The sequence below is a fragment of the Cyprinodon variegatus genome, unplaced genomic scaffold, assembly GCF_000732505.1.
Source record: "Cyprinodon variegatus isolate N-32 unplaced genomic scaffold, C_variegatus-1.0 Scaffold1525, whole genome shotgun sequence".
In the NCBI taxonomy this organism is placed as follows: domain Eukaryota; kingdom Metazoa; phylum Chordata; class Actinopteri; order Cyprinodontiformes; family Cyprinodontidae; genus Cyprinodon; species Cyprinodon variegatus.
The window spans coordinates 21,923-36,812 of NW_015151978.1; the positions used below are offsets into that span (position 1 = coordinate 21,923).

At 40.2% G+C, this 14,890-nt stretch overlaps 1 protein-coding gene across 1 annotated transcript in view; it reads right to left on the bottom strand.

The window, feature by feature from the left end:
- LOC107103769 (neurabin-2-like) overlaps nucleotides 1-14,890 on the bottom strand; it is a 43,364-nt gene that overhangs the window by 16,017 nt on the left and 12,457 nt on the right. The window lies entirely within an intron of this gene.

Below are 14,890 nucleotides of genomic sequence, written 5' to 3' on the forward strand. Positions count from 1 at the left end.
ATATATATATATATATATATATATATATATATATATATATATATATATATATATATATATATATATAGCTGAGAAAAGACACAACAGATTAAGAATCTTATTGTGTGGGAGGCTTTTCTTTCTGTATTATTTACATTCCAATCTGTGGAAGATACAAAGATACACTCTCTCTGTATCACTCTCTTTACTTCTTTCTTTCTCTCTTTAACGCAATCACTCTGACACGAACCAGCAGAAACGGGGTCATAGGGCAGTATTGTTAGACTACTTCCTGTTGTCACACTTCCTTCCTGTTAAGTAACTTTAAGCTGTGTAAATGCCTGCACAAACATGCTGCGAAAAGGTCCCAATTCTCCCTGCAGACAAGCAAGAACAACTGAGTCAACCTTAGAGACGGCTCAAAACCAAAACTAAACAAAAACAGATAACAGCGTCAGAAAATCCATGACCTGATCAGGTTCATTTCACTGTGGAACTCAGTGGTTCAACTTAGATAGACGTTTTTCTCGAGAAATTTTCAACTTCCCCTTTTCTGTTGAAATACGTGGATTGTTGTTCTTATAACTCCATCCAACTAGCATATCTTTAAATAGTTTCATATTTATGAGGAGTTTTTTATTTATATATAAAAACTGAAACATAGAAGTTAATAAATAAAACATCCTTTCAGAATAAGATAAGCCCAACTGTAGAATATTTCACATTATTGAATTCAGATTTTCAGAGATTCCCACTCAGTCCCAAACATATTGTTCTTAAATAAATTCATCCTAACTTTATACAATGGTCACAGTGTAAATACGAAGATGGAGACAGGGCACAAAGACTCGAAATAGATGAATTTTCCATGCTTTTATTTTTTTTCATAGCTATGCAAAGATGGAACAAATCTAAATCAAACCCCAGATATTTCAGTGAAGGAATCATGGAATCAGGTTATTGACAACCTCTGTTGATAAAGGCGAAGCTGCAAGAATTTATCTGCTAGTCCAGACCTTTTACCCCATGCTGGGTTTTGTCTTTGCACACACAGTCCAATGCAGCTGGCTGGGTTGTGACACAAGAGCGTGGGAAACCAATCAGGCACGGCAAATAAAAGCACATCATGACATGAGAGGCTGGAATGGAGGAACACGCACATTTAAATAATTGACTCCATATGGAGGCTCTGCGATTTCAATAGCCTCATCAGTTTTAGCATCTACCATCAGTCCAGCAGGTCCGGCAGTTTGAACTCATCCTTAGTTTATCCTCTAGGCTTCATATTGAGCTCCATTTGGATCAGGATTCAAACAAAATGTTACCCAAAAGGTTTAAAAAGGTTACCAATCTTGACCTCAAAATCCAAAATGGCTGCTATATTCAAACCAATGTTAGGGCAGCAGTAGTAAACCGACCTTTAAAACAAATTAAATCAAATACAATAAGATCACTTCAATGTTACAGGGACCACAAATATTTAAATTATTGAGGAATGCATTTTTGATATTTTGTAATGCTTATCCTACTTGCAAAAATGAGCAAATATCATTTGACTGGAACTCAGTTACACTGTTGAGCTGTGACATCATTGATCGTCCTCAGTAGAAATTATTGGAATAAAACATTTAGGATTTGTTACTTTTGCAATGACGCCATTGTCTTTTCTTTTCATTTTTATATATCTGTATACCATCTGGGAATTAGAGCTATGCAATCGCCCTTTAGTAGTTAAATAACTTTTAGCCAAATTAACCAGAAACATGGTTGAGTTACTGTCTTCTGGAACCGCTTCTTGCAATCTTCATGCAGAGGTAAGTACATCTTCAGCGGCGCAGACAGAGTGTCTGCGTAGTCCCATATGACGTTAGCTAATGCCCCTTCTTATGACATCAACATATGGCAACTCCACTCGGACAAACTGTATTGCACCGGTTTCTTAAGGATCAAATCTCTTTTGGAGTCTCAACATATAAATACCTATATTTGCTATTGTTTTACATTTCATTGGCGATCTAAAGTAGCCGGAAGTAGAAAACAATCATCGTCAGTCTTGAGGGAAAGTACTGCCTTCTAAGACTGAGCGCTGCCATTTAAAAAGGTGACAAAAAAAGTCTCATATTATTTTTATGCTTTTATTAAGATCTGAAGGCAGCGGAGGACAAATGGAACATCTTAAAAAATGACTTTGATAGAGATTTTAGACAAAGAAAACAAGTTATTCTACTTTTAGAAAACTAACGGTTGTTGATGACACAAAGTTAAGTAGTGTAGCTTAGTATGGCTAACTAACTGAGCTAAAAGAAGCTAACCTGTTAGCTACTGAGCACAGCTAGCCACAGTGCTACCCAGCTCTCCCCCTTTATATCATGGTCTAACAGTTACTCTGTCCACCATAAAATGATTTTTTTCAGTTTTGTTATCGATCAGGTAAAACTTCATCAGTCATTAGACCCACTAAAGGCCAATTAATGCTTCTGACGCATAGCCTCTGCAACCATCAAATCTGTCTCTGTGCGTCTCAAAAAAATCCTGACTAGGCGTCAGATGGTCGCAAACCCGCCCAGACCTCAAGCGGAAGTGCGCAGACAAAAAACAGCTGTGATTGGTCCTTGGTATGTCTTTCTGGCTGTCTGTGTGGTCGTTCTTTTCGATTCGGTGCCGGGACACGCCATTTTTAAAAACAACTACAATGGATAACTATGACGAAAGGTTAATCGAGAAGGTCGAAGTTCTCGCGAGTTCTCAAATAGGCTCCCCCTTGCGCCTTGGCGGGAAACTGCTGTGCGTCCCTAGAAATTCCAGCAAAACTGGTTCGGGACCTGACCCAAGCGACATTTGATGTGTGTGGTTGGAGAGCTCTAATCTGCCCTTAACACTACAGATGCACCCGACTCAGCACACGGACGCTGCGTGATGAAATTATCGTTGTCTGGGCAACCACAATGTTTTACATCATGTGGCAACGTTTAGCCAATCATGTGGTGTAAAGTCACCTCCAGTGCAGGATCCGAGCAGATCTGGTACCTACGCCGTCACATCTCCAAATTGTATAGCTGTGGCACGATAAGCAACAGATCCAGTGTCTCGTGGGATTTTGCAACATTTACAAAAATACAGAATCACTGGGATAATTTAACTAAATTAGGAGGTAACTTAAGCATACTAACATGTAAAATGTGTAGAAATTACATTAGCTAATTAAAGTGTGTTTTTTGAGCCATTGTATTTTTTATCTATTTCAAATCGTTTTCTTATTTAAATGAATTGTGTTAACAAGCACTTTGTTACAAGGACATTAATTGTAATGGATCTTTAAAAAAGTAACTTAAAAGTAACTTTTAACAGTAAACTAACAAATTAACCGAGTAGCTTTATGGATGAACTAACTGGTAACTAACTACCGTACTTTTTTCCAGTAACTAGCACAATACTGTTCTCTGATAATATCTCCTCTGTATTTAATCTCCTTGGTCTTTATTGTTCCATGCTGGATCCTCCCCTCAGGCTGTTCAACTTTTCTTCAAATCAGTAAGTTATCAGCTGTACTGAAACCCCTTTTTTCCACCATGCTCTTTAGATTTTCTACATTTGGCAGTTCAACAATTACAGGACAAAGGCCCATTAGGACGGAAAACCAGCTTTTTGACTTTTTCTGTTTTCTAGCAGCTAAGTGACTAAATTAGCTGTGAAACCTGTCTGACAAAAACTGCTGTTTTTCTCAGGATGAGTTCCCAACCATTCCTGATCACAAAGCCTCAGATTGTAGATGTTGACAACCATTTACATTTTTTTCAATGCTTTGATTGTATTTCAGCTGAACATGGTCGGTTATTTGGCGATCAGGAATGAAATGCACACATCCTGGCAAGATAACAAAGCCCATTTCCTAAAAGTCAGTGAGTCTGGAATGTAGGCTATAGCATACCATATCCTACTGCTGCCAAAAAAAGGTACACATCCACTTCAGGCCAACAAAAGGATTGATTTACATGAAAACTAGGACTGATTAGTATCTGGAGGAGACATGTGTCCAGACACAGGAAATCCTCTGGGTTATAATTCACTTTTGTTAAAGCAGCACCAAGACAGAGGTGAGCTTACTGTTATCTCTGGGCTCTGAGAAAAGATGCACAAGCTGGTTAGGTGTGATTCATTAAAGAACTTTAAGTTTACTTAACTTGAAATGAACCTTTTCTAACTGATTTTCCCACTATAGAAAAGTAAAGGGCAATTATTTTCTATCCTATTCAATTTGAAGTATTTTATCATTTTTCCTCCCAGTTCAGATTTAAACTACAATGTTAAAGCCAATATAATGACTGTGTGTTCAATGCTTTGCTCAGTTTAGGATCAGTGCATGTTGTGACATTACAGCTAGATACAACGGCTAGCCAATATTAGCAATTTTTTTTGTATCGTATCGGTGCAAACTTGCATAAATAAATTAGTGCGTTCGGCAGCGACACCTTGAAATTACATAGGGCACATGTATTGCCTTTCCCTCTATTTATCCATTGGTAATAATAATATTGATAATACTAAAATAATAATAATTTAACTTTATTGATCTCACACTGCAGAAATGTACCTTAATCCATCCCCTTGGGGAACAGTGGGCTGCCATCGTGGGACGTATTGGGAGCAATCCGTGGTTAAGGGTCTTGCTCAGGGACCCAGAGTGGCAGTCTGTGGGAGTGGGGCTCAAACCCAGAACCTCAGGGATCCAAGCTCTATGCCCTAACCACTAAGCCGCCACTCCCCCCTAACCTCACGGCCTTGATAATCAGCTCTAATAAACAAAAAGCGGCAGTACATATCAGGATCGGATAGACTGATGTCAGAACACATTCATGACTGTTTAACTAAGTTAGTTAATGATAACTCCACTTAACTTAACTTGAACAGCAACTAACCAAAAGATGCTAACGCTTCTAGTAGCAAGAAGGAAAACAAAGCTCTGTCTCAAAAAAGGCGGGAATTTCAAAAAGCAGCCAATCACAGGTAGTTTACTTTATTAGATTGGCTCCACCCTCAACCTAACAAAAGTTTTTATGTAAATTGAATTTGCATGATTACAATGTTCAAAATGCCCGAGTAGAAAAGTTCATGTTTGTCTGTTTTGAATAAAACTCTTCATATGAGTAGTTACTTGTATGCGATTTCGATAAAAGTCCAATTTCATACATTTACCCGTATTACTGAATGTTACATGTTACATCTGTCAGAAATAGCATTGAGTTCGAGGCTTTATACAGTAGCCCCACAAAGCCTTGTTTTTGCTTAGCCTCTTAACATCTACATCATTTTGGGTAATCCTCACCTATTTTGCATACCCAAATGGAAAAGCAAATAACTTAGGAACTGTAAGCCCAAATTACATGTGTGATACATTATGTGACGCTAACACCTTCTAGTTCCTAAAAATATACATGGAAATTGGGTGAGTAAAACACAGTCCAAGCTGCATCAGTTCAAACTTGAATCAAAGTTGTTTCTTTTATTCTCGAAAATAATAGGTCTTTTTTGAACAGCAGTAATAAGACATGCTTGCTTTTTGTAGCTGCTTTGTCATGTTTACATTTTGACATGCTGCTATACCTGTGTTTATAGTGCTTTGGTGCTCACTGTGTCCATAAAATGAAGTCGGTGGTTGAATAGTGGAGAATGTAAGCTTTCCAACGATGTCTAACATGTCTATATTGGTAAACATTTTACCAGTGGAATTTTCATAAATTCTAACTTATTTTTAAACTCTTTAAAACAGGTCGCCGGTGGGTTTTGAGAGGTTAGAAAACATGCAAATTGATACGGACGAACAGGTCCACCCCTTTGGAAGGAGGGTCGTTTGGCTTCTTTTGTTAGCCTGCAATGCCCCATACCTGTCTATGTCTCTGAAAGGGGGGTTGTAGAGACATAGCCGGTACGAGGTATTGCAGGCTAACAAAAGAAGCCAAACGACCCTCATTCCAAAGGGGTGGACCTGTTCGTCCGTATCAATTTGCATGTTTTCTAACCTCTCAAAACCTTCCATCTGTTGTATGTTGCCTAATGCTACGTTAACACCGGATGCAGCAGGCGTGGCAGAAGCAGAGAGTTTACATGCAAAGTCAAAGGTTGACGCGCGTCAAGGCGCAGCAAAAGGTCGCGCAGCGCGTTTAAGCATCTGACGCAAACGCGCTGCTGCTCGAGATGGAAAAATTGAACTTTTGCTGCTCGACGCGCCGCGTCAACCAATCAGAGAAGCTGATCTGGGAGCTGGCAGGGAGACAGACACAGCGCTGATGATAAAGAGCGCTGTGATCACCCCTCTGAAACAGTTTATTAACGCATAAATTAACTTAAAATGCAGAAATCTGCCGGCAGAATATGTTCGCTTTTATTATCCTGGTGCCTGCAGTTTGGATTATTTTGATGAAAAACACCTACCAGCCGCGACCCGGCCAGAGTCTCCTGTTGAATGGGATCCTACTGACAGCGCACCGCTGTATGTGGGGGTGTGAGTGTCTCTGACAGAAAAAATACTGGAAGGTGGGATTGTAATCTTGATGAACTGACTGCATTGATTAAGTTTTCAGGTGGACTTTCTCACTTTAAAACATATTAAAACTACTTTATTCCCACTGATCACTGCAAATATAGCTGCAAGGCAAAGAAAGTATAGAGTAGCTCCGCCCAACGTGCGTCAGAACCAACTGGTACAAGCAGCAAAAATTAAGCAGCAGACGTGATTTTCTTGCCCCTGCTGCGTCCGGTGTGAACGTAGCATAAGCCAAAACAAGGCTTTGTTGGGCTACTGTATAAAGCCTTGAACTCAACACTATTCCTGACATTTTGAACTGAAAACGCTTCTTGGATGGGAAGAGAAACGTCTTCAAACTTGGAAACAAAGTCCAGTATATTGTTTTTAAACTTTTTCTGGAATGACTATGACCTGGATGACTCAGAATCTTCCCCAGCTTGTTACACAACCCCATATTAAATTTAAGGAATACAGACTAAAGTGACTGAACCTTAACAAGCTTTTAATAAATCAACAGCAGCAGTCAGATTATTCAGCCTAAATTATCCATGCGAACATGGATGAGTGCATTAAGCAGAAGTTTTTGCTTCCTAATTTTCACTTTCATTGAAGACATGTTTGACTGTGTTCTATTATGAGCTTCCCTCTGATGCATCAAACCCATGTAACGATGCAAATCTTCCCCTTCATGGCTTTAATGAGAGCGTTGCACAGAGAACAGCAGAACCGATGCAGCAGAGCAGCTAGCATCTCTGCTTCTCTCTTTTTATTCCTTTGCAGGAATCAGAATAAAAAGTGTGAAATAAAAACTTGGTTTTTTACCCCAAAGCTCCACTTTTTCGGTTCATCTAAATGCCCACACCAGGTGGGTTTTCATCAAAACAAAGCTTCATTATGTGATTTTTATCTACCGGATTCCCTTGCTTGACTGTGTGTGTCCTTTTTTTTTTTTTTTTCCCTTTCTCAAGGAAAACAAACACACCCAACTGCATTCCAACTGCTGTTGACACGCTCACAGAGGTAGTCCTGTGCAAAGCAGAGACTTCCACTTGGTCTCCTGAGTTTAGGTGCAAGGAAGGACGTCTCTCAGGATGGTGGGCTGGGGTTGGGGGCCGTTTCTCAGCCTGTTACCGTTTCACTTGCTGCTGAGTGTAAGAATCTGCTGAGTCTTCTGATACAGCTCTCTAGTGACACGGCGATTCAAATATAGCGGAAACTTTACGACAGGATGTCGAGCTGAAGAGGGTTTGTGAAACGTGCGAAGCGCCAGGGGAAGGCCTGAGCGCTCAGCGTGCATCGTCAGGACAGCAATTAACAACCAGTTTTGAAACCTAATTACACAGAACAAGCCCAGACTGCGAATCTCTTGGGTGTCTGTGGAAGGAGGATCGCTCTCTGACTCCAGACCTCACTAAAGATTTTCTCCTGCTCAGCTGCTTCCAAACACATCTGGTTTAGCCATGAAAACCTGGGCTTAAGCTGGCTCTCTAAAATGGTTATAAAGCACTTACCCTTCTCTTTAAACCACAAATTTCCGTAATTTTATTACGATTTCATAAATTTCCCAGTGGTAGAAAAATTGATTTTGAAACAAACACCTGGAGGTTATGGCATGGCTTCATCATTAGCTAATTGGATCAATATAATATCATTATATATCAATATATTTTGACATCAGTCTAACTGATCACTGATATATACTGCTGATCTAGACGTGTAAACCAGACTAAATGTGAGATTAAAGGTGTAATTTAGTGTGGCCTCAATGAATGAGACATCGGAAGATTGATGAAAACAACCCGTCGTTTTTCAAACCATGTCTGTGCCTATTGGCCAATGCTCTGACCAATAAGCGCAAATGGCAGTGACGTAGGAAGCGCGACAGGAAGCTGGTGGGGGAGTGTAAACAAACTGCTGTCGGTAAAACGGCGAATACGTCCTTGAGCGTAGAGCCTCTTCCTGCTCACGTTTCAAAGAAAACCCCAAGTCCAATCCTTCCAAAACTGATTCCAAAGCTGAGTCAAAAATCGCCATCAGAACCAGCGGTCCTTCACACACGACTATCAGAGACTGACATTTTTTCGGGAATCCCACGGGTCAAGGGATTCCTGTGGGATGGGAGTCAGTATTAGTAACAATCACGTGATTGGGACGGTACAGGATTAAACATTAACAGGAGCGGGAACAAAATTAGGATCGATGCCAAAAAATAAAATAAATTAGAAAGAAAAAATCCAGTACTGGCGCTGCATTTTGTAGTTTTTTTCCGCGAAGCCTACACTATAATGTGAGTCAAAAAAACTACACAACCCAAAAACCAACAGTGCTTCCGCTCTGAGTTTTTCACCCGCTCTCAAAAACAAGGATGGGAGTGGTGCAGGAGCGGGAGTCATTCTGAATGGAAGCGGGATGGAAGTGGGAGTAATTTCACCAGGAGTGGGACGGGACACCATTTTTTTCTGTGGGAGTGGGACGGGACAGGAGTGAAAGTCCACTCCCGTGTCAGTCTCTAATGACTATGCAGAGAGAGGGCCGATGCAGACGACTGCAGTTAGCCCTGGCTACTGTTAGCCTCGGAGGTCCGCTGGTTGCTGCGATCCTCTCAACTTCGGATATTGTTTTTTTTAAATACGCATTAAATCGGTAAATGGACCATATTTTGACTAATTGAAGACAAATGATCTTCAAATGTACTTTTATTGAACAACAGCAACAGAAAGAGAACATTTAACTTTCAATGGAGCGCTCCATTGAAAGCTGCTGCTGCCAAGGTGCATGCTACAGTTCAATAGTTGCTGCCATCTTCCTTGTTGTGCTTTCTCCAGCTTCGCGCAGCTTTGTCGTCACGCTCTCAAAACCCCATCCACTTCGCATCTAGAAATTTAATACACATCTCTGCGCTGTGATTGGTCCACCAGTTCTAGGGCCTGGGGCATTGATCGAGGCTAGACCAACTCGCAGGCAAAAATGTTTTTGGCAGCTGGCAGGTGGGGCTAGTTCACTAGGCTACTGCTGATTAGTTTTGGGGGGTATTTTTAGGCTCATATTACTTTTTCTTTCTCCATTTACATAATAAAAATAACACAGTGATAAAAAATGTTACAAAAGTCTCAAATTAAACTATAAAGAAACTAGGGGTGTCCTGATACAACTATTTCAATTCCGATACAAAACTGATGTCTAAGCTTTGAGCACTGACCGACACAGTTACATGGTTACATGGTTTTATTACTTATTTTGTAATGTGTATTGTTAGAGAAGGGTTGATTTGATTCAATTCAGTTTTTCAATTCATTTTGTTTATATAGCTCCAATTCCCAACACTTGTCATCTCAAGGCACTTTACAGTTCAACCAGATCATGCAGTTAAATTGATTCAAAGTTTTCTATCTAAGGAAAACCAGTTGATTGCATCAATTAATTGACTCGAAGGCAATTCCTCAGACTAAGCATGCTTGTAGCGACAGTGGAGAGGAAAAACTCCCTTTTAAAAGGAAGAAACCTCCAGCAGAAGAAGTGATATTACTAAAACAGAGAACAAAAACAATAGATATGAGAACAACTGACCGGTGTAATATTACCCAGTGGGTTGCAGGAACGTTAAGCAGAAGCAGAGAGTTTTCTAATAGCATGACAATACAGGGGATTATACATGCCGGCCGATATAATCCAATATTAGTATTTTTGGCTAAGATTGGACTGATGTCCGATATTGATATGACAGGGAGACCCCTAAAATAAACGTTTATTAATAAATTAAATGGATAGAAATTGAATGAAGAAGCTATTCATGTGTCTTATATGGTCTAAATCAGAGCATTTAAATGGAGCGGAGCGCCGTGCAATTCCCGCTCCTCACTCATTCGTTCTGCCGCTCAAAGTTGCTCCAGGACGCGCCACTCAAAATCCGCTCCACACTCACCTTAATTTTCCTGCTGCTGCGGCAAAATCACTCCACACTCACTCAGATTTTCAGGGGAAGGCATTTTCTGACATTTTTCCTTCCTGTAATGATGCCAGGGCCCTGGGACCCACAGCATTTGTTTTAATGATGTCACCGAAATATGTGTATTGTCTTATTGAACTGGCTGTTAAATTATCGCAACGTTTCCAAGCTGTGAACGTAACGCCTCGCTCCATTCATGCTGCCCCGCGTTTCCTATTTAATTATTCATTTAATTTATTAGACTACATTAAAAAAGGTTACTCCGCATCCCACTGCAAATGAGATAATATCGTATAATGCGCTATTATGCACCAGGGTCAGTGGCTGCAGCTTGTGCAATACATATTTTTTAAGGATTTAAAACTGTTGCAACTGTTTTTCAATTTAAAAATAAGTCGAAAAGAATCACACTTAAATCAAATAAATGTTATTTTACATATTTTATAATCTAACCATATTTCTTCCGTTTTACCGCTCGCTGCTCGCTCCGCTCACATGCTATGGTCTCAATACATGATTACTGAATGCACTAATGAATGCAAATATCAGCCAATACAGGACAAAAATGCTAGTAACAGCCAAAAATATTGGTCTGTCTCAGCTTAGCTCCAAACCTCGACAGATATTAAATGGATCAACTTAGTTAGAACCACATTTGGACTACTTGCACAATAAACAAAATGTTACGAATGCCATAAAACGACATGAACTAGAGATAGACTGATACATCAGACAGACAATGTTTTGAGCTAATATTACCCGTTAGTTTTTTTCTTGGGGGGGCGGTGGTGTTGTATTGTCATCATCCGATCTATTTGTACATTGAGATCATAAGTTGTTCATGTCTTGTTTGATTAAACAATATTTTTTTTCTTTTCTTTTTAAACTAAAACTTGCATAACTTTTATAATCAATGTTTTTAATCATGCAACTGGAAGAAAAAAAAAATCTGCTTCAATAGTCGGTCCAACCGGCAGCACATGTTTGGGATTGGTCAGATGGATGTCAAAATAATTGCTTATCAGCCTCAAGAACAAAAACCTGTATTGTTGAACTCTCTAACCTAAACACACTGACCCATTATTTAAGCCTGGTGGTTGCATCATCAACTGGCGACCTGCAGGGAGTACCCCGCCTCTCGCCCTTTTACCCCATTTACACTACCCTTGAAAAACCGATCCATGTCGAGAACGCCCTAAAATAAACAGCCAGAGCTGTATTTGAATACTTTAGATCAGTGGTCTTCAACGTTTTCCAGGCCAAGGACCGCCAAACTGATGGCGAGATGGAGCAGGGATCCCCCTCACACTGAGCCTGGTTCTGCTGGAGGTTTCTTCCTGTTGAAAGGGTGTTTTTCCTCTCCACTGTCGCTACAAGCATGCTTAGGGTGAGGGATTGCATTTGAGTCAATGAGTCGATGCAATCAACTGGTTTTCCTTAGTTAGAAAACTGAATCAATTTGACTGTTTGATCTGGTGAACTGTAGACTGCCTTGAAATGACATGTGTTGTGAATTGGCGCTATATGAATAAACTGAATTGAACTAAATTGAACAGGTGAGAGCCAGAATTAAGGCCTAATCTTACACTGTGACTCCGGGTTCCAGTTTGAGCCTCTGATGACTAAAAACGCCATTGTAATTCCAGATCTACTGCATCTCTAATCATCTTAGAACACATCAAGCTGCTTTACCAGAAGAAAAGCAGACTCTAGATGTCCTTATAAGCAGCTTCACGCACTCTGCAAAGCCCTTACTTCCTGTCTAAGTTGCTTGGCTTCATTTGGTCAAAACCTTGAGCTGCAACTGATTTCATGCCCCAGTGGGGAGTTCTCCAGTTGGAGCAGCAGTTCAGGTGGAAAACAGGGTGATGAAGCCATGGATTTCTACCAGGCTAGCTGCCATTAGCCATGTCTCTGTGCATCTCATGAAATGAGATGAATGCAAAATCGTTTAACCTGAATCTTCACCATATGCAGGTTCTGACTGTATCTGTCGTACTGCTGTCTTCGCTACAGCAGGCTGCGGTTTCTACCCCTCCCCTTCACGTGTTGATGCGTCCTTGGTCAAAACAATAAACCACAGGGTGCTTTGAGATGTGCAAAAAGGTGCAGCCCTTTGAGTGGCTGTCAGACTACCGTACTAAAGAACAAATAAGTTCAGTCCTTTTATCATGTGGGAGCAAAGCTATGCAAACAAGATACTAAATGCGATAGCCAACCTACCAGGTCATGGAAGTTAGAGGAAACACCAGGCTGAGACGGAGTCTCGGAAGCTATCCAAAAGCATTTCAGATAAACTGAAGGTCAAAATCACTTCTGGTTTATGCAAAGATCTGGAAACTATGGAGTAGAGAAATTTAAGAAGTGTCAAAATCCTGTCAAAGCTGTGGTTTATTTATCCCCTTTGCTTTTGCACCTTTTTTCCTTTCTCTACACGTTCCATTAATAGCCCTGGATACAGCCTCCTCAGTCCATAGCTATAACATGGCTATTACACATTTAAAATCATTTACATTTATCACTATTAGAAACTGAATTGTGTAAATCCATAATCGATAAACCATAATCAGTGGAAAACAGCAAAAGACTAAACTAGTTCTCTGGTTTATATTTGAGGCTGTGGCCGATTGAGGTAATTTACTTTCTCATGTTGGTTCATCCTTCTAAATGACCAAAAAATGACCTGAGCTCACAGAAACAGACCCACACCGAAGCGTCCGATATTGTATGTTGATCCTGGACCTTTAAACAATTTAGGTTTGAGCGTAATCACAAAAAACTGATGACAGATTAACAAAAACTGAACTCAAGCAAAAATCCTTCACACCCTAAAAACAGTATTTTTTCCAATAAACAGAGGAGCAGCTCTGCTGCTTTTCTCTGGAAAGAAGTTTCCCCAGTTGTAAGACAACAGCAACCCGTGAACACTGGGATGCGACTAAATGGGAAAGGAAATTATTCTTATTTCAACCTTTGCGTATATTAGCTGCGACATATGAATCAAGATGCTATGACCGAAAAAATTTGATTGACAGATGACGGTTCATATATGATTGGCTGAATGTAGGTGTTCAAGCTGACGTATAACTAACTGGCCTGCAGAAGATAACGAATAAAACACAGATTTTAAGACAGGATTTTTTTTTTTAAATAGAAATCTTCTAAATTTTGGGACAATATCGTCTGATAAAGAATACATTTATATACATGTTTAAATCAGAATGATTTGACATTTAAATATGATTTCCCTACGACTTTAAATAGTAGTAACTATATCCAGCTGAATAAGTCCATACATCTGACAATGATGTAAGTCAAAGAATTTAGCAAGTTTCAGGTTTGATTTTTGTCCTTTTATTGAATCTAATAGCTGAATGATGTTTAGTAAGCAGCAATGACTGTATCTGCAGTAACATCTAGAAACACATCCTCCTGCCTGCACTGCAGATCCCAGAAGCTCGAGGCGCAGACAAAGAGGTGAGGCTCACTCTTGGAATGGGGGAATAAAAAATGTGAGATGCCAACCTGTGGCATGTAGCATCTGAAACCTTTGAGCTACAACCAGCGCCGCTGCCTCAGGCCACTTCTGTGCTTTAAGCTGCTCTGAAGCAACAAAACAGGGATGAGTGGTTAACCTTTGGATGGACGGAAAAACCTTCATTTCTCCAACCATGGTGCATAAAGCAGGACGATAGAGCTAAAGGCAATCTCTTGTTCTTTCTCCTATCTCGTCATGTGATCTTGAACGGTAACACTTTCTAACCCAAGCGCTCTGATAAACAGTTTAACAGATAACAGAGGAAGTATGTTGGTAATGTTATCCTTCTACTGCTGCATGCTGAGGCCTGTTTGACAACGCTCGGCTGCAAACCTACCAGCTCACAGCTGCAGTCCGAAAACAAGAGAAGTAAAAGAGTAGCGGCTTAAAAAAGTCACGCCCTCAGAATGCGAAGACTGGTAAGAAAAACTTGTGATATGTAAAGAAATGTTTAGCTTAGCAGGACGTTTTAGGGTGACCAAAGGAATCCCACCAGGACTCTTTAATCTTGGCTTTTCTCCTTCAGGCCTTCTGTTGCAGATTTGCTGCTGTGTTTGGGACCTTTTTCTAATAAATGATCCATTTAGGGTCAAACTTCAACTTCCAGAGGTTTAATCTCATTATTGACGTGATTCTTATAAGCCCAGATCATGACCCCTCCACCACTGTGCACCTAACCTGACTCTGCCAGATGGATTTGCTCCGCATATCCATCTGGAAACCTTCCGTTGAAGTAATTTTGGGAAGGTGCAAAAATACTGGTTAGCTGATTGGCCTAAGTTGGTGATAGACGGGCCAAATAAACCAATCAGATCAACGAAGCGTATGACGTAACAGAGTGACGACGAAAACACAACCACAAGCCAGGCTACTCTTGCCGAAACCAGTTGGGAGAAGAGCAAAA